Source organism: Balearica regulorum, chromosome 3, assembly GCF_011004875.1.
Source record: "Balearica regulorum gibbericeps isolate bBalReg1 chromosome 3, bBalReg1.pri, whole genome shotgun sequence".
Classification (NCBI taxonomy): Eukaryota; Metazoa; Chordata; class Aves; order Gruiformes; family Gruidae; genus Balearica; species Balearica regulorum.
Window position 1 is genome coordinate 33706639 of NC_046186.1, and position 20467 is coordinate 33727105.

General features: G+C 37.6%; 1 protein-coding gene across 42 annotated transcripts in view; it reads left to right on the forward strand.

Annotated features, from left to right (window-relative positions):
• The window catches only part of RIMS1 (regulating synaptic membrane exocytosis 1), a 346977-nt gene that overhangs the window by 129404 nt on the left and 197106 nt on the right, over positions 1 to 20467 (forward strand). The window lies entirely within an intron of this gene.

Consider the following 20467-nt stretch of genomic DNA (forward strand, 5'->3'; position numbering starts at 1 on the left):
GCAACATGTTTGACTTTAACACTTATTTTTCAGTGTCCAGCTAGCAAAAATGATTGGTTACTTCTTGTACACACACACAAAAAAAAGCTGATGCTTATGGACTGAAGTTATCCAGATTAGAGCTTCTTCATTTAATGGCTGGACCGTAGAAGAGTCACTAGATAGCTGGGGGTTTTTTAGGTTTGGTTTTTTTTTTTCCCCCTACAGCTTTAGATCAGCATTAAATCAGTAACCACTCACTTCTGCTCCTTGGTTTATCCAGGTTTAGTTTCCCTGTTAGCCAAACACTTGAACTGTCTACTTCTCATGTTACTCTACAGTTGATGACCAAGAAAATATATTGCTACTGCAGCCTTCTTTCTTAGCCCGTGATAAAGGGCTCCTGAACCCTTCATGGCTGCTTTTGCTGTTAGCATGCAAGCTGCATAACAGTGTTTTGCAGAGACTCTACGTAAACAATATTGGAAACTCCATGTAGTATAATGGAGCCTAAATAAAAAAAAAACCACAAACTTTTCATCCCCTGCAGTGTTACTACTGGACACATTATCCTATTTTTAGACTTGTATTTTCAGTACTTTTGTTTAAATTTAACTGATTCAAGATAAAGAATATGGAAATTATTTAGATTTCTTTTTAGTTAAGAAAATTTCAGCAATATCTTTGAGTGTAATAATTCATTCCCTTGCAAAAACTTCTGTTAAAAAAATTAAATATTGGTAAGATCTCAAAGCACAATAAGGCTTTTCAAAAAGAGCTTTATTCCTCCTCCTCTTGCCTAATCTCATGTACTGGAGATATATATATATATGTATGGTATGTGTATATGTAAGCATATATTGCATAGATTTTTTGTAAGTGAATATACATGCATATTATATACATGCATCCTACTTAGAGTCTAATACAGGAAGCACGGGGCAGAGTAAAGCTTTTATGAACCACCTTTTTGACCTTTGAAATCTATAAATTATTCAAGGTATTTAAATCAGTTGAGGAATTATTATTTATATGCCCATTTATCTTGACAAAAAATATGGTACGCCATAGCGGTCACAGAATCCCAGAATGGTTGCGGTTGGAGGGAGCCTCTGGAGGTCATCTGACCCAACTCCTCTGCTCAAGTAGGGCCACCAAGAGGAACTTGCTCCTCAGAGCTTGGCATAACCATGTGTCTTATGACTTACATGGTGAATAGAGTCAAGGATCTTTCATGCCATTTTTGTTACTTGTTTCTGCATTGTAACTGCATACATTATAAGCTTACACAAAATCTCCTTAAGTTCTGCTAGGGAATAATTCTGTGACTTACAACTTTGGACAAATGAATTCCAGAATTTCACAAAATCTTTTGGAAAGAGCACTAACAAGTACTATGCTTTTTTTTTTTTCCCCCCAGCACAGTGTTCAAAAAGAGAGAATAAAAAAAAAAAAAAAAGCTACCAGATTAACTTTAAGCTTTTTGTTTCCTTCAGTATAGTATTTCTATCATTTCTATCACAGCCTCACATACTGTTTGGTCCAGTGAAGTTGGTGGTATAAAGCCGAAGAGCAGGAACAGGAGAACCTTAGAGTCATTCTCCCAGCAATGCTATGTATCCTACTGGCTCAGATATTGTCTGAGGTGTGAGAGATCAGTGTTGAACTCCATGGTGATTAAAGCTTGCTTTCCCAGATGGGAATACAGTGCTGTAAGGACTGAAGAGGAACATCTTCCTACCTGACTTGGATCAGTCTCGCTAAAAAGTTAGAATGGAAAATGTTGAAATCTTTTTGTCCAAAAGTACACATTGAGTTAGTATTTAGATTTGCCTTTGCTGGAAAGGTTTTTATTGCATTTTTCTGATAAAAGTGACTGTTTTGCTTTTAAAGGTGTGCCTTCACAGTAGAAGCAAATTTAGTTCTGACATTTCACCTTATAAGCTAGATCTGCTTAAATGGATGTTTTAAAAATAATGGGAAAGAACTAATTTTTTTCCAGTCAGTGAAGGCCGTGTGATTTTTTTCATTGTTATTTAAAACAAAATCACATATGCTGAATACATAAGAAAAGTTCAGTCGGTTAAAAGAAAAAAAATCCGGCACAAAACCAGCTATCGACTTCTTCATTGCATTAAACTGAACTGCTACAGATACCTGATCACAGTGGCTGCTCCACTGTGTTGCATGATAGTTGTCTTATGATTATGTTCTGTAGGAACTTGTTCTACAATGTTAACATTATCTCCTATGTTTCCTGGGAGAAGACTTTCAGTTCTTTTAATTATTCAATGTCTGTTTTATAAGGTGTTTTCAGTTGAACAAGTGAACACCTGTTCCCAGGCCGATGTTATTTTCCCCAGGTATGTGTTATTTCATAGTAATAAAGTGTTAAAGGAATGCTTTCAAAAAAGTATTCTTAAGTATTACATTAAAAAAGTATCCTGCGATAGTATGCACTTCTGTTTTTTGAATACTTTCCCTGAAGAATTTTTTGATTCCTCATCCTGGAATTAAAATAAGATTTGTAGCTTCTTGATTTTTTTAAACTTCTCGTTGCTTGTATGTCAGCAGGTCTTGCCCTTTTTTTCCTTTTTTTATGTTATTAAGTAATAAACAGTGTTGACTTGGGTCTTAGATCTGTTGATCTATGAAAATTTGAAAGTTCTAGGGACACATGATATTAGGGATTTGAGAAATAATTCTGGTGTCAGAAAATGCAACAATATAGAAATATATTTTTTGACTTTTCTGTCAAAAATATATTCATCTGTGCCCTAAATTTCTGTAAGTAAGGAAGTGGCATAAGAGTCTTGTGTAAAGGAAAGTATTTTTAGTTAATTAGTTTCAACTGCATATACATATCGAAAAGAAGAGTAAAGAAAATAAGTTCTAACAATTGAAATCTGAGATTTCTTGTATGCATTGCACCTTAAGATGAAAGAGGATAATAAAGAAAGAAAATACTAGCAGCGCAACACAATATTAAGAAGCCATGAGAAGGATCTGTTTTCTGTTTGATGTGTTCATATACCTTAATATAGTCAACATGATCCTATAAACTCTAACTTTATAGTAGATTCTGATCCCTGTCTATTCAGTGCACTACAGTTTGCAAATGAACAAGTATGACCTTATAGATTTCATATGATAATGTATGCATATCTAGTGTAAGGTAAAACGAAACAACATGAACAGCTTGAATCAGACACAATTTTGATCATTCCTGAGTAGTCAAAATATGTATATAATTTTATAAAATTAGGAGAAAAGCATCAGCCAATTAAAAAAAATTGCTGAAATATGTTCATATGCATGAAATAAAATTTTCTTTCTACATTTGATCGCTTATACTTATTAATTATGATAGATTGGAAATACATTAATAGTATTTGATCAGCCTTTTGCTTGTGATTGTGCCATTAAAAAGATCTGTAGATAGCTATAATAATAGTGATACATATAATTAAAATCCTAATTTTAAATAGAGCATTTCTTTAATGAAGGTTTTCTCCTATAACAGAAAACTTTTAGAAAAAAATAAATGAAAAATGCTGACTCATATAGAAAAATGCTGACTCATTATTAACACTCTTGGTAAATACTAAGGCTTATACCTAGAATAAATATTTAAGGCTTATAAGTAAATACTTCAGGCTTATATCTCTTCCAGATGTATTTGGCTGTAGGGCTGGTTAGTTACTGGTAAGATACCTATGTAGATCGGTCTGTACAGTGAGTCTGATCACTGGAAATTAATTAATGTTGTGCAATGCTTTGAAAATAGAAATTAAGTAAAAGTGTCATTACTACTGTTGACACACATGTAATGTGTATACTTGTGTTGCGTCAGATGGCTAATATACTTATCCAGCTATTGCTCATGTCAGAGGTAGCCTATCAATCAAGGAGACATCTGGCAGCCAGAATCCTAGATATTTGTCATTTTGAGCTATTTCTTAAGTGCTTCACATAAATGTATCCCAAACTCACACATGTATTTCTGAATGGAGCGCCACCTAAGCAACGTGCCATCTGTTGGCAAACCAAGGGAGGTTGTTTTGTGTTCTGTCATCCACAGCTTCAGTCGGGGTGAAAAAACCCTAATCTCTCAGTGTAAATTGAAGGGGAGACTGAGTCCACCCAGGCAGGGGCTGTCCAGGAGCATGCGGTGGAACTGGCAGGATTCCTCAGGGAAGCCTCAGCGTAATTAGGAAGTGAGGAGGTACAGCCAAGCCACAGCTTGGGGGACTCTGCAGAAGTGTTTTCATGGAAGCCATGGCTGAAGGGAAAGAATTACTTTACAAAGATATACTGGGCAGGCAAACATTTCAAACCATCTGAACTTTCATCTAATTCACCCAGAAGACACAAACCTTGATATCTCTTCTGGTTAATATTCTAATGAAAGCTTAGCCCTAAAGACTGGAGACACTTTTAGTCCTTCTTTTTTTTTTTTCTTTTTTTCTTCCCCCTCCCTCAACAAAGTGAATAGCAAATGTGCAGGAGACCTCCAGGGAAATGCCTGGCCTTTCCTCAGGCTCAGGAGGCTTGAGGGGATTATGGTATATTCCATATATCATCAGTGGGATGCCTGAGAGGATATGGTATATACACGCAGAGCTGACTGCTGATGTCCAAACAAAGAGCTCAATCAGAGCTATTGGGCCTGTGGCAGTGCAGGATAGAAGTGATTTTTATATGAGCAATGCACCTTCAGTTTTTCCAGCAGTGGTCTGTGTTCTAGATATACTTGGTTTTTATTGCTATGCAACAATCTAGCCTGTCCCTTAGTTCAAATTGTGCCCAGCTGTGGTATCTGTGAACAGTTCTCCTTTAAAAGTATTCACTAAAGTGAAGATTTCTTCTGGTCACGCACCATCCTTCTGTAAAAGACTTTAGGTTTTGGTAACTGAACGGAATCCCCTAGTTCAGCCTCTGGCTACCTCTGTTCTTGAATCATTATGGCCCTCATTCATGTAAGATCCTTTCATGTGACGGGATTTTTAATGTGATATGCAGGGTTGTGGACTAAATATGACTTTTGATATTCATTTAAAATGTCCATAGTTAAGTATACTGCTGAGGCACAATTCTTCGTTTTTAGTAGTTACAAAATAATGTGGAGATGCTAAATAGAACTAAATTTAGAAAACTGAATTCTGGGGCTATTTTGTCACCCCCAAAACAGAGAGATTTTAACTAAAAGGAGTTCTTGCTGCAAAAAGAGATTCAATGAGATTTATGACCTATTAAGAATTATGAGAAACTGACAAGTAGCAGAAAAAATATCTAGAGAACAAAGTAATTATGAAGACTAGATGTAATCTGTGCTCTCTCTCTCGCTCTCTTTTTCTCTTTTTATTATAAATAACCTTAATCCTCATCCAGGATTAAAATTCAATGTATTTTTAGCAATGCAATGTCCTAGATAAAAGATACTTCCCTATGTTTTTATATCTTTTGCATTCTGGAGCATTTTGTGATTTTACTTAACAGTAAAACATTTATATATCTCCAGTGCCTCAATTAGTGAAGGTTTAGGATAGGTTGTCATAGATGGACCTGAGGTACATGATTTTGTTAAATATAATATGTGAGTTTGAGGATAGAACAGTGTATGTCAAGCAAGCAAATCTATAGACAAAGTTTCTGTAATGATTTGTGGGGGTTTTTTTGATTCTATTAAGATAGGGACCCAATTGCAACTCAGCCTTCCTATGGAGATAAATTAACCCCATCCCCAAAACTGTGATTATAAAATGGTATAAAATATGGTTGTTTAATGACTGGTAAGAGATTAAGTGAAAATCTGCACAAAATGTAATCTGCATTTCCTTAAGGAGCAGATAAAACCTAATAATTTTTTAAATCTAGATTGAGATTTCCAAAGACCTGCAAGTTATTTAGGCTGAAGTTTAATCACTTAGTGTGCATTTTCAGTATTCCAGCTAAAACAGCTCTCAACTAACTTACATGCAACAGGTTTACAGAAAATTTGGAATTAAATGTTATCTTCTTAATGATCTATTAGGTTTGTAATTAACTTGCCCATAAAAAGCAGACTCCCATAGCAAAACCTTTGTATTGGTGACTTTCGTGAAAACGATCAAGGATATTACATTGTAAAAAGTTGACTATTACTGAGAAATACAGATTAATCGTAGAGATGAGCAGATTTTCCTGGGACACTCTATGAATAGATGAGCATGCACATAATGGGTGTGGTGTCATGACTGGAGGATATTTTTGTATGTTAGTGAGATGTTATTAATGGTAGTGTAACTTGCATCTCTGCAACATGTGGTAAGGGAGCAAAACTCATGTATTCTATTACTGATGTATGCATGCATCGGCAATGTTAATTTTTCTCTGGCCAAATAGCTTCTACAAATGAGGACAGGGCAGTTGAAGGTCCATCCAGCAAACTGCTTTCAAGACCTTTGTCAGCCTGACGGCTTTACCCTTTAGGATTATTTGGATTGGTCCTTTCAGTTGTAGAGAAACCTGCTTTCCTAGCCTATTTCAGGGACTGATCTGACTACCTATGTGGGCGGGTTAAAGAGCCCACAGAGACAACTTCTTGCCCATGTAAGTGCAATGCAGCAGGAAAAGCAGTAAGGTGGAGTAGGGAATTAAATGGAGGAAGATTTCATCTGCTTGCTTTTCCTGTATTATTCTGGTTTTTACCCCTATGCGTTCAGCATAGGGGTAACCTTACTCTTGTGTAGCTGTGAATATCCTATGTGCAGGTTATACCCTTTTGCTGTGTACACCTAAGTTTATGTTTTCCTCATCAACCAGCAAGTGAGTGTTTAATGTTGTTCATGTTAGAGGAGCTGCCCTCTTGGTCACTTCTATAGACTATTAAAGAGGAAGCTGGTGAGATGTCCAAAAGAGACATTTACCTATCAGACTGAGTAGGAATGAGTTCCAGATGAGAACCCCTACATTATATGTGAGCTGTGTTTATGCTTTCGTGATAATTAACTGGAGGAGATCAGTGTGCCTCAGAATGGTTCAGCTTGCTCTGAACTAAACTAAATCTGCTCTGAATCTTTCTCAACTGTAGTGCCTGTTTAGGGAAGCAGAGCTCCTAGTCATCTAGTGTCATATAAGGTACTGCAGAGTTTTACTGTAGCTTCCAGCAGCTACCCCAGATGAGAGTGGCTCGCAGGTAATTCCCATGTCATATCTAACAGCTCTTCACTTGTATTTTGGAAATGTTAGGGCATTGCAAGTAGAACTGAATGCCAGTGTTGAGGCGGTTGAATCCTGTTATAGATTTTCATTAGTTACAGACAGCAGTGATGGGCTGTAGACACATTTAGAAACCTATATTTAGTCTTATCTCAAATGAAATTCTACACACTTGGTCTGAATCTTCTGTACAAACCTACGCCTACTCCCCCCTACAGGCAACCTGACAATTCATACAGCAGCAGATATTTTTTTTAGCCTTTTGTCTCCTACATAAACTGACCCTCTTCAAAGAGGGTATCTATGGTCTAATGCAGTCGGTGATGTGTGGAAAGTCGTGAATATATTTCACTATAGAGTTCAATTTGGTTCTTTTCCCACGTTAAAGACAAACACTGACAAGAAATGTTGTGTGTTACTGAAAATTGTACTAACCCACAGTTCAATTTGCAATATTTTATTTAGGATATAAATTATTAGTGTTAGAAAATTATTTTTCCATTTCTTGAGTATAATTCATAGACCTTGTGAAAAACAAAATCTGTTTTTAACTCTATGGCCATGCAATTAGACACTCAAAAACTCTTGCTGAAAATTTGCTATACACAATCTTCTGGTAATGAGAATGGAATAGTTCAACTGACTGTGAGTATTCAGCTTCAAAAGGATCAGTAGTCAGCTAAGGTAAGAGTTTACTTAAATAGATTAATCTAAGCTAAAATGTTTTAGCCTTCTTGAGGTAATTGGAGAAAACCCAAAGTGGTCTGGTTGATTGAGAAGAAACCGCTTGTTTTTGTAAAAAGCTGACTGACATTTGGGATACAAAAGAGAGGTGCTGTAAGCCATGCAGTCTGTTTCTCCCAAGTCAAAACTAAGGAGTAAGCTTAATGCTTCAAGCTACAGAAGATTCAGCCAGGTTTAGCTAATATATGATGTGTTGCTCAGAAACTGAACTCTTTCTGTAATGCCAGAGATACACACTATCAAAAGTTACTGTAGGAAAAGCTTTATGGAGTGTCAACATCTGTTGCAAACTGTTATGTACAGTTTTCTCCAGACTCCCCGCCTAAATTCCCAAGTTATCCATTGGGAAGAGAGCTGAAAGCTTGACGGATCTGGGGCTCTGTTAGTGAGACCCAATGATAAATAGAAATGAATATTTAGTGACTGTAATTACATGAAAATTGACTTGTTTAAATCCCTTGATATGGAAGTTCATGACTGAGCTAAGTTTGATTAAGGAGGCTGTTAGATCCCTCCAAGCTGCACCTGAAATGCATGCAGATATTTTTTTTCTCCCATTGAAGACTATGGGGAGGGACTGTTAAGACTCCAAAGACCATAGATGGGTGTCCAGTCATTTGTAAAACTGTTACGCAGTTGGTTTCACAAAGACAAGACTTAAGCCAGTCAGCTGTATTTCTTAATTTTGAAGGTCTTGTTAGAGAAATGTCTGTGGTGGGTTGACCTTGGCTGGCTGCTAGATGCCTCAGTATGGCAGGGGGAGAAAATAAGATCGAAAAGGTCATGGGTTGACATAAAAACAGGAAGTTGGTTCACCAGTTACCATCATGGGCAAAACAGACTCAACTTGGGGAAGATTAATTTAATTTATTGCCAACTAAAATAGAGGTGGATGGTAAGAAACAAAATCGAAACCTGAACCACCTCCCCCCTCCTCCCTTCTTCCCAGGCTCAACTTCGCTCCTCCATTCCCAACTCATCTGCTTCATCCTGCTGAGGGCACAGGGGGATGGGGAATGGAGGTTGAGGTCAGCCCCTAACAGGTCCTCTCTGCTGCTCCTTCCTCCTCACACTGCTTCCCTGCTCCAGCTTGGCTTCCTCCTTCAGGAAAAAGTTCTGCTCCTGTGTGGATTCTCCAGGGGCTGCAGTTCATGTCAGGAAAACCTGCTCCAGCATGGTCTTCTCCACAGGCTGAAGGGGAATCTCTGCTCGGGAGCATCTCATTCCATCCTTCTTCTCTTGCCTTGGTGCTTGCAGTGCTATTTCTCACACTTTTTTCCTCACTCCTCACTGCCTGTGTCATGTTTTTGTCCTTTCTCATACAAACAATTTTCCTGAGGCACCCCCACCTTGGCTGCGGGCTTTGGCTGTGCCCTGTAGTGGGTGGGTCGGCGCCGGCTGGAACCGGCTGTGTCCAGCACGGGGCAGCCCTGGCCTCTCCTCACAGGGGCTGCCCTGCAGCCCCGCTGCCAGCGCCTGGGAGGGAGACTGGCCTGTATGGTCTGTCCGTTTTAGTCCTCATAGTATTTTCTCTTTCTTTCTCAGCCACTTTTTGTCACTCCGACTGTCATGGGATCAGCTCACTATGTTCTGCTTAATTACTTTGTTTTCTTTGGCCATAGATATCTGTAGTTACTGCTCTCTTCAGTGAACTGACTGGATTTAATCCTTTGATTAGATGTATGAAACAATAGCTTGTTTTCAGTGCAAAGCATGTAGATTTTTGAAACTTTACTTTGGAAGGGTTTCCTTTTTTCTCTCCTTTGTAAAAGGTAGAAGATCATTTTTACAGTCAGTGGCACACAGGTTTTCAACATAGTTATTAGGTTGCTTTCATTTTTCATTTTGTTCTCAATTTTTGATTATTTTTCTGATTACCTGCAAATTTTGAAACTATATCATGGCAAGTTTTGAGGCAGTGCTTCTTACAGACTTTATTTCTATTAGAAGCTAATTTATAATTAAATAATAACAATTTAATAAATAATAATATTGCACTTAGCATCCCACTGTTACATTATACATTGTGTAATAAATTAGAATCATACAAAAACAACTTTGTGTACACCAAGTGGATGATGACGAGTTAAATGATGATCACAGAGCTAATTCTAAACTACCATCAATATGAAATGTCTGTCTTCCTATTTTGGCCCCAGAAGGATCAGATTTGGGGTTTAACTGTTTTAATATTTGTTTTGAAAAGCCGCTCTTTTGGAAGTGCTAAATTATAGCAAGAAGAGCATCCTGATGTACAACTCTTTATATTGCTTGTAAGTTGGCTGTTTTCTCAAAACCGATCTCACATACTGTGCTGTCTACCCTTTCACTTGGTTAAGGCCTTCAATTTATTTGATAGCAATCTGCATTTCAGTGTTTTATTTTAAAGCTGTTCATAGGCGACTAAGAACTCTATTTTTTGGCCATATCTATGTTATAAATTTAACTACTACAATGTTTATGGGCTGACAAATTACCTTTTCCTCCTTGCATCTATTCTTGGCTTTATTTTTCTGTCCTTTTAAGTACATAACCTACCAAGCATATATTTTAACCGTAATAAATATTTCTTAGCAATTTATCTTACTGAATAGCTGAAAGGTATGTACTCTCTTAATCTTTTTTCCTTCTTTATGTCCAACAGCTTTCTGGATGGCTTGCTTTAGCTGCCCAGTAATTTCCTTTTCCAATTTAAATGTCACACAGTATTGTATTAAACAAGTGCAAAGAACATGATTCCTGTGCTTCAAACAGCAGGGAAAGAGAGCAGTGTTCAAGATTAATGTAGTATACAGCAACTTTCAGGCTTCTGCCTTGTAAATTCTTTGGGTGACTAAGTATAGCAAATACCATACATGTTTCAAAAAGAAAAGTTTCTTGTGCTTGCACACCAAGTGTCATGGCATAGTCTCAGCCACTCTTTCAAACAAAATTCTTGAATCCCTATGTATAGTAATATTTATTATGGAAGATAAGTAAATGTATGTAGATTTAGAAACTAAAGAGTCCCTTCTGCTTTGATTTAATTTGAAAGACAGCCATTTAGATCATACAAAAAACTTGGTACTGTAGTCTGACTTATGTAGACTGTGACATTCGGTATGGATCCTAAACCTTTCAGCTCTGTCATATTCTGCAAGCAGCAAATGTTTATAAGGCTAACAATACTCTTATCACCAGTGCTTAGGGAAAAATAAAAAAGTTTATTCTAGTGATTGAATGTTAAACTTCAGAATAGTTCTTGTTTCTTTAAAATAGGCAGTACAAAAAAAAAAAGTGAAGGATTTGCAAATAAAAGATTGCAATGTCACATGATTATTACAAAAGCGGCTGGACGTACTTTATTTCCATTTAGAGCTTTAGTTTCTCATGTTCAATCTGCCACTGTTTTCTGCTGTGTACTAAGAATCCCAGTAATCTCATTTGTTAGGTGGTTTGTCATAGTGCACATGAGTGTATGTAGGCTTGTTAATGTCTTATGCTGATTTAGCCTGAAAAGATGTAAAGCTTGCAGAAAGCATTTTTCTTAAAAGAGAAAGATAACCCTGAATCCCCAAATGCCTTCTTTCTTTTCTGAAGAAAATCCCCCAAATCTGAAGAAAAAATCCCAAATCCAAAGAAAACAAAACAAAACAAAACAAAAACCCAAGGAAAAGAAGTAGAGTTTCCTCTGAAGTAAGTTTTATTTGTGCATCATCTCTGTTCCAAATGGAATAACCTTTGATATGTAACAACAAGACAGCCCAATTTTGTTGCTTTTCCAGCACATTTGTTTTGTCTTGATTCCTGATATTTGTCCTACTTTCTCCCTATTGCCTCTCTCTGAAATTTTCTCCTCCACTTGTTGTTGCCTCTTTAACTTTTCTTTTCACCCTACCTTGAACCTTTCTACCTGTTTGTCCATGTCCTCTTGGACATACTTTCTTCTTGGCCACCTCATCCCACAAGCCTTCCCTCTTACCCTGTATTCTTTTGTCTAGAGACAATAGAGAGCTGAAATGGTAAAGAGAAAGTTATTAAAGACAACAGGGCCAGAAGAGTCGACCTCCAGTAAACCAGTCGTATTTAAGCTAGTATAAACCGCTGGTTTTAGTATAATCACCTAAAACTTACAGAGACAACCAGAGTAGAACAGTGCTAACCTTATTAATATGTAGTCTACTCACCCGATTAAAGTATTTCAGTACAGGGTTAAAATTAATTATAAACTAGGGAGAAATACAAATGAATGTTTAAACTCACGTTCTAGAAGCAACAGGTATTACTGGAATAAAATCTTCTAGAAAACCTTTCATGAAACTCTGTGGGTATGGATGAGGGTGGAATTGTCTGATTTGTCTATTATGTCTGGTTTGGATTTAAATAACCAAAGTTTATTTGTTTGGCTGGGATGATTCTGGTGGCTAATATTACATGATCTGAACTTAAAAAAAAAAGTTCAAGGGTGTATTCTTGAGAACATGCAGGGATCAAATCAAAACTGAGAGGAACGGTAATGTGCACAGAAATATTATCAGATGGGCTGGTCAAAATAATCTTTTCAGTTCAAAAGCTGGTCAAGCTTTTTGACCCAGAAAAAAGCTGATATATCTGAAAGTTATCTTTTTTTCCAGAGGTACCACGTGATCAGAAATACTCCTGCTTCCTGCAAACTTTGTGGTTGTGTTTAGTGTTCATCCACTTCAAATATGGCTGAAACATTAAATACAACTAACATCTCTATGCAGGAAAGGTGATCCAAGTTTAGGCAACAGTAGACGGACCCCACAGGCTCTGGAAGCTGTTGCTATGGGAAGGCTACCTTCTACCAAGCAGGGAATAAAGAAGTTCTCTCCTTAGTTGCCGACATGATTCTCTTTCCTCTATCTAAAGTGCAAGTGCCCGGGGAGCTAGCGTTTAAGAGGGATCTAGCTGGCCATTACATTTCTTCTAGCTCCTGATAACACACAGAAACCTGCGACATACAAATCAGTTACCTGACTAAAAAGATTGCTTGCTTCTGTTGAACAGACTGTATATGTGAGCACAAAACTCTTCACCAATGTATAAATGTGGGCTGAGGGCTCATAGTCCCTATATTTGTACCGCCATGGAGTATGCAACCCTCTATTTCTGATAATAAAGAGGCAGGATATCCTTAACTGTTGCCTCTTCCCCTCATACCCTTAAGTCGTCTATGCGCTATATGCCTTTTATTTGTTTAGGAAATACAAAGCCTCATTAGATATCTGTGAATATACAGGTAAGTCCAGAAGATCAGAATGATTGTGTCATCATCTAGCAAAGTTCTGATCTCAATTTTTGAACCTGTTTTTGTACCGGTAGCTTCATCGGATAATGAAATATCATTACTGTTTGAATTTCCCAACTGTAATGTTCCACACTGCTTTACATCTTCTTTCCTTATTGAAACTCTCCTCTTTCCCTGTGTGGTCTGCCAGTAGTATTGTAAATTCAGGACAGTAAACTTCTGAAATTGATACCGGGGATGGTCTGTGAATCAGCTGTCAACAGCACGCTGTTTAGATCAGTTAAAAAATTTATAATTTTCTTACGCTGGCACAAAACTCCTACTGCATTTTCCTGCCCTATTGTCCTTTTCCTTATCTTTTAAATCTTCCATATTCAAAACCACAGTTGTTTATCCCTTTCTCAGTTACCCTGTAGTCTTTACTCTCCTAAAAATCTACACTTTTCCTTACCAAAAATACATTGTTATCCCCAGTTTTGGTTTTTCTTTTAAATCTTAGATATCCACTCAAATTTGTTGTAGAACACTGATATTCTCTCTTCCCCTTCCTCAAATCTTCCATCCCAGATTTACTGAGATACCTTTGTGCTCGAGCTTGATAGCACAGATAGCACAGACTTAACCAACTTAGCCTCAGACTCTGCACCTGGAGCAAGAGGTGGGAGAATTAAGAGAAAGGACCATGGACATCTCAGAAGGTAGGATCAACAAAGGTGAAATGTAAAAAAAACAAAAAGCCAAAAAACTTTGTCATCCTTTCGGTAAGGGAGTAACTGCACAAAAGATGTTGAGCCAACTCATATGGTATGTTGTGGTTTCTCAGGATAGTCCGGTAGCTTTTTCAGAAGAGGAGGTCAGGTTGCTGATCTGTGTAAGGCCGAATGTTGTACAATGAAAGTATATGTTTGTATTAAAAATAGCTGTTATAATCATTTAGGAAGTTGCAGTGATGATATCCAAGTGGGAAGAATATGCCTTCTGTAATTATAAGCATTCCATGCATTTACATGCATAACAAAAAATCAAGCTTAAGTATTTTTAATTATGTGAAGAAAGCTACAAACTTAAGGGTGCATCTGGAATAGATTGTGAATCATGAATATGTATAACATGTATAGGGCGTAGTCCTACTTGGTGCTTTGTCAAAACCCTTACTGAGCAATACTAACTGTTGCAAAATACAAATTTATAAGTAGGCACCATATGATACCTAACATCCCCCAAGTGTGAAAAGTTCTGTCTAGCTATATCTCCACCATGGTTTTTTTTTTTTAAATTCTGAAAACTAAATATTAATAATATGAAAATAATGTGCAATCATATAATACGAATTTTACTCTTTCACTGAGAATGTTTGCTCTTGCTTGCTTAGGAAAAGTTAGAACATTAAGGATCGAACTGATAGAGGTTTGTCATAATTTCATTTATTTAAGCTTACATTTCCAGGTTTATCCAGATTGTGTTTAGTATTGTATCTGTATGTGCTATAATAAAAGTATCTGTAACAGATCAATCAGAGACCATTTCCCATCTTTGCTCTCAGCCTCAGAAGGATGGTGGCAAGGGCACTGGCCGTCCCTGGAAGTGGTGGTGAGCCTGGGCTGTGTACAGGGCTGTCCAGGTGTGGGAGGAAGCATACCTTTTGTGCCACACTCTCTCTTACTGACTCACTTGCAAATTAGATGCTTAATTTCACAGTCTGGTTATAAGGCTCTGACAGCCTTATTCTATCGAGGCTTTGTGTGGACTTGAGGGCATGGGAGATCCAAGCAAAACTCAGCAGCCAGAACTTCCCAGCATAGGAGTTGGCGGGGAACAGAGGGAAATTCTGGGTAAGCAGAGCTGATAGTCATCCAGTGTCATTCTTTGCGAGTGGAGAGGTGATCAAAGTGGTCGAGAGGCCTCTGTCAAGCTGCACAGCAGAGATCACTGCAGTGAGATTATCCTGCAATATGTCAAAAATATGCTTTCTCTCCTCTCAACCAGAGTGGTTTTGGGCATTTGTTTGAACTGACAGATCCTAATGTGCTGCACAATGCTCCCTTATGTTCCCTGAGCAGGTAGCTGTGTCATCCATAAAAATCTTTGTCATAACATGATTGTCACTCTGCTGCATATTCAGCTCATTCCCACTGGGAATACTGGTGAAGTGGCAGCCATCCTCAGTTGCCTTCTATCCCTGTTTACACAGCCAGTAATTATCCTCTTCTTCCTCACAGCCCCTGGAGGAAGTGTCTGCAGAGCGCTCTGTTAGTCTCAGCTCCACTGTCTCTTCCAATAGATCCAAGCAGTCTCTAAGCTTTGCTTATCTCCTGTGTCCATTGTTCTTTCCCCTGAATTGTCCCTGCACAGAAGCACCCAGAACAGATCTCCTGGTCATCCCATGCTCCTAGTGGCTGTCAAGGCCAGTATGTTCTCCTGAGTAATTCAACAGTGACATGTATTTCACAGGTTGGGAACCCCAAATGCATGTTTTAGGCAGACAATCACTTTCAAATCTGGAGAGAATGCCATCAGCTGCTAAGACCTTACTTAAACACAAGATAGACAGACTTAATCTCTCAAATGTCTGGATATGCATATATATATATATATGATAAATATAAGACAATTTGGTTCTAACTCACTCATATTGGAAGCTTTCAAGCACGCAGTTTAAGATTGGTAATCTTAAGCTCTCAGGTAGCAGAGGGAAGTGGCTATGTTTATAGACTATTGTATGCTCCTGAAAGAAAGCAGGTCAATAGGCTGTGGTCTTTGCATAGTCCCTTGTGTGAGGACAGTGCCTCTCCAACTCAGAACTTTTCATTTTTTATGTACTGTTTGCTTTAGAGCAGAAACCTATGCAGAGGCAGACCTTCTAGCAGTAACATATTGCAAGCATCGTAATGCTTAACGTAGCTGAAGAACCGTTGGGCCAAGATATTTAAATTTCTCAGTGCTTTATTCCATATAGAATCACAGAATGGTTGAGGTTTGAAGGGGCCTCTGGAGATCCTCTAGTCTGAATCCCTACTCAAAACAGAACCAAGTATATCAGGTTGCCAGGGCCGTGTCCTGTTGGGTTTTGAATGTCTCCAAGGATGGAGAGTCCATAACATTATTTTTAATGTTTTTTGTGTTTGAGAATACAAAATTAGAAGTAGTTCATGCCCATCAAGTCCCCTATGACCTCCATCAGTTGACCCACTCAGTTTTCCTTCCATGAGGTTTTTTTTTACTTCAAGAATTCAACTTTGCAGTTTAACTGTTTCATTTTGACTAATCTTCTTTACGATTTCTCTACAGCTACACATTTCCAATTTCTTTTGTCATAAATTATTTTCCATTCTATAACAAAAAAAATCTCTTGCCTCTTTACTACATTTGTTTTGATACAGTTTATGTAGAAGAATATTTATATAAAACAATAGTATAGAAATGTAAATAATAGTTTTGTAGTGCAAGCTCCCGCAGAGATGATGTACTCACTCATACACTATAAAAGACAGTCTTGTTCTGAGTGTTTGTATGTTTTTACTACAGTTTGTAAATATATAAGTGGATAAATGGAGTGAAAAATCTTCTGGTGAGTTGTCTCTGGTTTTTGAATGATAACTAAAATTTTATATCAGTCCTGACTGTAAGCTGTTTCATGCCATTTACCTTATTTTGTTAGACTTCTGTCATTTTTTAAAAATTATTTCTATGTTCCATGTATATCTGTAACTATGGAAACCATGAAGTGATTAAAAGAAGTACATTTGATGCTTCTGTCGCTCATCAAGACAGCCAAATGTTCAAATAGTTAGACAAAACTTTTTGTTGTTTTTAAGAAGCTTAGAAGAATATACAAAAATGATCTGTGAGATAACGATTTCTAGTGTAGCTTAATGGTCTATGAAAAATGGAGATTGATGTTACAGAAAATGTGACTAGCAATTCATGGTTACTACATTACCAGAAATATATTAAGAAATTGAAGGAAATTCAGGCAAGAGAAATAAAGTTGAAAAAGAAACTGATCTATGAGGAAAGAGTGAGAACAAAGCAAAGATTTCTGAAGCTGTGATTGTTGCTGAGGCTTAGAATTCTCCCACTGCTGAGGAAGTAAAAATACTGAGGGTGAAACTGGATAGTGTGAACAAGATGAGTGAGGAGAGAGCGTGCGTAGCAATATGAAAAATGGCTTTAAATAGGGTAAGCTTAAATACAGGGCCTGTTGAGGAATCAAACCATTGGGATATATGGGATTGCTCAGTTTAAAAAAAAGTGGTCTATGCCTCATGATGACCTGTGAATAAATAAAGCCTGTACTGTCTGATGATCCATAAACTTTTTATGAGGGTTTGTTTTATTTTTCCAAAAATGAAATTCTCAAGCCCAGACAAATCAGCCCAAACAATTTATGGAATCATGGAATTGTTTAGGTTGGAAAAGACCTTTAATATCATCAAGTCCAACTGTTAATTAATACTTGCTGTGTCTCTTTGATTTTTTAAACCCTCTTTTCTCTTGATACAATTGTCTCTTCTGTCTCCCTCCAAATTGTAAGTTTGTGAATTTTGATCATTTTACTTAGAAGTAGACCTAAAACCAGAGCTACAAGCAAGTTCAGGTGCAAGGTTTCACAGATTTATCCAAGCTATAGTCCTGCTTTAGGAGGCCACAACTGTAACTGCGACAAGCAATACAATTTTTTTTAGTGTGTTTTTAGTGATGTGTATTAATTAATTTACTTGTGTGGTAAATTTAGGAAAAAAACCCAAACTTACAGGGGGAGAATATTTCAAATTACTGTATTTAAATATGCCGGTGTGAATTTTTACACAAAACCGAAGACTTCTCCACTAGCAATTTTGGTTTCTTCCTTGGACTCCAAAGGCATTCTCAGAGAAGTACATTGTGATAGTGACTGGAACCTGGCTGTGTGCTGGTTTAGAGATATTATTTCATATAATAACCTTATAGTTGCCTGAATGTATCACTTCCAACACTCAGTTTGCTGCAGGATTATTCTAGAGAGTCTTTCATTTTTGTGGAAGTTGTCAGGAGCTTTCAGAATGATTGGCAGCTGTAGCTGAGAGATTTTGGCAGAAGGGCTTGTGAAGAAAGTCAGTGGTTTTTTGTTTTATTTTTATCTTAAAATGACTAGTAAAGCTGTTGCTAGCAGCAGTGTCAACAAAACTGGCATTAAAATCCCTTTTGATGTTAACTCTTGAAACATTGCTCCACTGCACCTTTTCTTCATTTTTCTATTGGCAGTTTGTAATTGTGGCTTTAAAAACTTAGGCCAGGAATAAGATTAGGATCAAACTGTGAACTGTGTGTTCAGTTGCCTAAAAGTGGGCATCTGATGCCATTTTTTTATGCCTTACAGTATGTAAGACACATAGCAGATGTGACGTATCTCCTGTGACAGTCTTGTACCCTCTTAAGTGGCACGTGGCAGCCAGGGGGGATATGCTGACTTATCTCTAATGGCACTCACCTAACATTGGGCACAGGATTTGATTTAATTTTATTTTGTTGTGTCTACTTGAGAGTGAATGGCTTCTCTTTGGATGGAAACTTAAATACTTGCCATGCCCGTCGGCATTTCTGTGAGGACAGAAAAAACTTAAGCATCTTACTCTGATCCTTATTCGTACACTTAGGATCTGATCTGGAAAGTTAACATCTCAAGGCAAGCAGGAAGAGTATGAAGTGCAGCCTCTAGTGCAAATGGAAACTTCTGATAAGGTGGACTTTTGAACATCCCTCCTGGATGCTCTTAGTCAAACATGTAAATGGCACCGCAGACTTTAAGGTGACATGTAGTTCTGTGAGCAGCAGGGCCTCGTTCCCTATGAACATGTCTTGCGGTTGAATTGATATGTAGACTGTGATGCCAATAACAGATTGCACTAAGGAAATATTTATAGGGCTTTTCTAGAACTGCCTTTTTCATGAAACTCTTGAGAATATAATCCCTTGAAAACTTCCATGCCTGTGCAAAATTTTATTACATTTGTCCAGTGGGTTAAAACATTATTGGAGTGTGTGGGGAGAAAACGGGAAGAAACCAATCATCTGTCAGCATAAACCTCTTTTTCTTGCCAAACTGGGATAAAAATATGAAGGTGAAAACCTAAGTTACAAAGAAAATCTGCTCTGCACAGGAATGGAAGAACAGAGAGTGCTAAAATTACTTTATATCACAGTCCTGAAATGGCTGAACCCTGTATGTCTGATGAACATCAGTGTGGGCAAAGCAGTCCTCTCCGTGCTTGGAGGGGAGAATGGTAGAGAATGAATTGTACTCTCCTTTTAAACCCTTTAATCTAGCGGAGAGGCTTCAGCAAAAAAAAAAGCAGAACTTAGACTCCTAGGCTACTTCTTTACTAACAAATGAAACCTGGTCTGGGACTGTTCCTAGGCATTAGAGTATCTTTAGTAAACCAACAGAAGGCTGCTTTGCACGGTCTTGGTCTTCTGCCCACCAGCACTTTCTTGTCAATTTTTCCTGGTGGTTTGGGAGTTTGGGTTGCTCCAAGGCTTATCTCCAGGAGGCAGTTTGTATGCAGCCATCCTAGAGATCCTAGTAGAGATGCAAGTTACTTCATGTCATTTGGCACGGGTGCTCAAAATTATTTCTGTGCAAGTTTAATGTACTAGTATGGGTGTCATTTCAAGATGTAGTTTAACAGAAGATGGCGACCCACTGCCATAGAGAAAACATCCTCTTCACCCCTCTCTTTCTGGCCACATGATTTCACTACTCATCATACCCCTCCATGAGAAATATAGATGTGACAAAAAATCAAGCCAATTTAACAATACAGATAAATTTCTACTTTTTTTTAAATGCAAGTGGCTCCTGGGAGGACCTGACAGTCAAGAGTGAGCGTACAAGGGAGCATGCAGTATGGTGAAGCTGGGAACGAAGGGAGAGGACAAAGCTGGATAGGGAGAAAAAAGCAAGAGAGGAGGGAGGTGGGGAGAAGACCTTCCCTTTTGATGACCAGGAGCCATTGGATGAACTCAGCTGTCTGTACAGTTTTGAAAAATATGTGAAATAAAAGCTTGGATTCACAAGCACATTTTCATTAGAAAGGTAGAGTTGTTTACTTATTTAGATTTTGGACTAATGTAAGGATTCAAGTAGATTTTCAGCTTAATTTATTTATATTTTAATGGAGTGAAGCCGTCATGACACTTAAACTAGGATTTTAATACAGAATTCATTTTGATATAGCAAAAGAGATTAATGCAATACTGTATACTAATTTCATGGTTTGCTGCATGTTTTATGTTATCCCAGAAACATTAAGT